This window comes from Apodemus sylvaticus, chromosome 20 (genome assembly GCF_947179515.1).
Source record: "Apodemus sylvaticus chromosome 20, mApoSyl1.1, whole genome shotgun sequence".
NCBI classification, from domain to species: domain Eukaryota; kingdom Metazoa; phylum Chordata; class Mammalia; order Rodentia; family Muridae; genus Apodemus; species Apodemus sylvaticus.
In genome coordinates, this window is record NC_067491.1 from 6,179,685 (window position 1) to 6,183,587 (window position 3,903).

Below are 3,903 nucleotides of genomic sequence, written 5' to 3' on the forward strand. Positions count from 1 at the left end.
CATTTCCCTACCCTTCTTGGAGTTAGATGTAGCCCTATAATCTCTCTCCCCTCTCTCTCCTCTGTCTCTCCCCTTCCCTCCCCTCCTCTTCTCTCTCTCTCTCTCTCTCTCTCTCTCTCTCTCTCTCTCTCTCTCTCTCTCTCTCTCTCTCTCTCTCTCTCCTTCCTCTCCAGGGTTTCTCTGTGCAGCCCTAGCTGTCCTGGAACTCACTATGTAGAGCAGGTTTGTCTAGAGCTCCGAGATCCTCCTGCCTCTGCCTCCCAAGTGCAGGGGTTGAGGCAGTGCCGCCACAGCCCTGCTCAAGCCACCATTTCCTAAGCTTCGGGGAAACCTCAATGGCTGGCTCAATGGCTGGCATGCACCACGGACATCTTCGCCCCGCCTTCTTTTGGGTCCATGCCTGGAGGCAGGATACGATGTGGGAACTTGAGCAGCCATGTTGGGATGAGAGTGATAGCCAAGGACTGAGACCAGAAGCGGAGCAAGTGGCCTAGGTTTGTGATGGTGGTGGCAGTGACAAACCGGCGTTCTGGCTGTGTACTGTAACCTTTGTGCTTCTTTTTTGTGCCAGAGAAGGAAATTTCCGTCTTGTCTTAACTTGTACGATTTGTGTTTGCCAGAACTTAGTCCTAGCTGACTGAGCTAGAGCAGAGCTGATGCAGGATTACAGTCACCAGCAGAGAGAGTCAGGAGGACCCCTCCCCTCCCCTTTCCTCCCCTCCCCAGCCCTTAGCTTCAGCTTGACAGGGGAGGGGGGACAAGACCAGGAGAGTCCCCTCTGGCCTGCTCACCACCCACAGGCCATACCCATTCACAAGGGAGCCTGGTTGGCCACACGACCAGCAAGATCTATTTGAAGGCATCGAGCGACAAGCCGGCCCCATTCACAAACCCTGTCCTCTTTTGAAAACCAATCAGCACGTGAAGCGTGACTGGGTGGTGGCCAGCGTCGCCCCCATCTGTCACGCCCTTTCACAGAGCCCGGCAACAGCAGCCGGCCTGGGATGAGCCTGCCCCTTTCCCTTTGAACCTGGGGACACGCGGTGTAAGGAGATCACAGCGCCTGCTGAATTATTCAGAACTGCCCAGTGTCCGTTTTATTATAAACATGCAGATTGCTTCAGGTTCTAAGCTTCCAAACCTGGGTCAGGCACTGTGTCCGGCCCCCCAGGAGTCGGCTTTGTGCCTGTGATTTCCTGGGGCTCTGTGGCCTGATTTCCCTTTGGTTGAATCCTCCTTGCGGCTGGCGCTAGGCCCTGGCACCCTTTCCCCGGCGAGCCTTTGGGCCTCGTTCCTCAGGTAGCAACCGTTCTGGTGGCCCACCCCGAGCAGAGCTGAGCCGTCCCTCCTTCCCACGGCCTCACGCCTTCCACACTTCAGCCAGTGACATCACCCTCTTCTAAAGCGAATAACAACACCCTCTGGCTTCCGTGGCCTCAGTGTAAGCAGGCTGCCCGCTAGGTCTCCTCTGCTAGCCCCTACTCAGCCCTCTGCCGCCTCCCCAAGCCGCCCGCGGCTCCTGACGGCCCCCTGGGGTGGGGTGGGGTGGGGGGTAGAGCATCGCCCCCACCCCCAGCTGGTAATGAAGGCATGATGGTACTGCACAGTTAAGAGTAATGGAATGCGGTGATATTTCGGGCCTGACAGACCTATTTCTGGCAGCCTTAGAATTAAAGTGCGAAGCTTTGTGTAGCAGCTGCTACTAGGAACCTTCAGAGTTCTAAAGCTATGAATAAAGCGTGCAGGGCTTCAGCTCCGATCGCTGTGGCTATTTATCCTGCTGCCGCTGCTTTCGCCGCGCCGTTTCTATTTGAAATTTTAGAGCCGTGAGATAAAGGGAACGCAGCAGCCAGCGCACAGCACACAAGATGGCCCAGTGGGGGACAATGTCCCCGTTTCTCTCGCCAATTGTCCCCGTGGCTCTGGCGAGGAACCGGTGCTCACAGAGCGTTGTCTCTGTCTCCCCTTTGAGCACGCTTCTGAGTGCTTGTCCCAATGCTACAGGACAAGGAGCCCCTGGGGGAATAAGCCGCCCCTCCAGGCCTCTCTCTTTGTGTGCATTTGTGCGTGTGTGCACATGTGAGTGCGTGCATGCGTGTGTGTGTGTGTGTGCGTGTGTGCGTGTGCGTATGTGTGTGTGTGATGCTAGTCGAGCTTGGTTGGGCTGTATGGCAGAAAGGGGTAGGTCGCCCTGGACGTGCTGAGAGCTCTCTCCTGTACCCCAGCAAGGAGAGCTGGCTTGCTGGTTTCTCCTTATATGGCTCTGTCTCTAGGTACTGGCAGAGTACCTGGTAGGTTGGTGCCAGTCATGAGACAAGGCTGTGCAGGGTAGCGAGGAAGCCGGGGCCTCACCTGTCAGAGTCACCTGTCATGTGACGCTGGGGGCTCACTGGCTGCAGGGCCTAGGACAGCTACTGTCCCTTTCTGGACCTCGGTGTTCTCTCCTGAAAGTAGGAGCTTGGCACATCCATCGTTTGGGCCATGGTGACACCTGAGTCTCCTATAAAAACCACATATGTCTATATTATTATTATTATTTGATTTTTTGAGACAAGGTTTCTTTGTGTGTGTATATGGTGTGTGTGTGTGGTGTATGTGTATGTATGGAGAGATGTGTGTATGGTGTGTGTGTATATGCATAGTGTGTGTGGTGTATGTGTATGTATGGAGAGATGTGTGTATGTGGTGTGTGTGTGTGGTGGGTGTATGGTGTGTGTGTATATGCACAGTGTGTGTGGAGTGGTGTGTGTATGTGGTATGTGGTGTGTAGTGTGGGTATGTGTGTGTATGCAGAATGTATGTGGTGTGTGTGTGTGTGTATGTGGTGTGTGGAGAGGTGTATGTCGTGCGTGTGTGTGTGTGTGTGTGTGTGTGTGGAGAGGTGTGTATGTGTATATGTGGTGTGTGTATGGTGTGTGTGTGTAGTGTATGTGGTATGTGGTGTGTAGTGTGGGTGTGTGTGTATACATAGTGTGTGGTGTGTGTGTATGGTGGTGTGTGGTGTGCAGTGTGTGTGGTGTATGTGTGTGTGTACATGCATGCACTCTGGCCAGAGCTGACACAGCACAGACAAGTGGGTCCCTGGAACTCACTGGTCAGCCAGCCCACCCTGCTTGCTACATTCTAGGCTGCTGAGAAACCCTGTTTCAAAATCTAATGCGGATGCCACTTGAGGAACAAGAGCTGAGGCTTCCACACACACCACACACAAATAAAATAAGTGTAGAAAAAAATTGGAAGAGGAAAGCTTTAGATTCAGTTTCCCGTTTACAGGACATACAGGAAGAAGGTAAATACGCTAACTGATCCCGGGGGTGGGGAGGGGAGGAGGGTCCAGTCAGTAAGATTTTGAATCTGGGGGATTCTATATTGTTAGTTTTTATGTGATATATCAGTAGAGATTTTAATTTTTTGGGACACATGCTCAAGGAACTACAGTTTGGGGTAACCAAGATTTCCTTTGAGGATTTAGTGGTGTGTAGGGTATGTGGATGCATTAGCCACAAATGGCTAAAGGTTGCGTGACCTGACATTGGTGTTTGCTGAGCAATCTCTCTACTCTTGTTTATGTTTGAATATTTCCACAAAAGCAAGAAGGCGCATGGAAGAGCGGTCCTTTTCTTTTCTTTTTAAAGGTTTATTTCTGTATATGAGTATATTGTAGCTGTCTTCAGACACAACAGAGCAGGGCATTGGATCCCATTACAGATGGTTGTGAGCCACCATGTGGTTGCTGGGATCTGAACTCAGGACCTTTGGAAGAGCAGTCAGTGCTCTTCACCGCTGAGCCATCTCTCCAGCCCCAAGAGCAGTCCTTTGCTCGTGGAGTCGGTCTGTCTCCTCAGAGGTGCTTTCTCATCCTCTTGTTCACTGCTCAACAGCAGAAGTCTCTCTGCCCTTCCA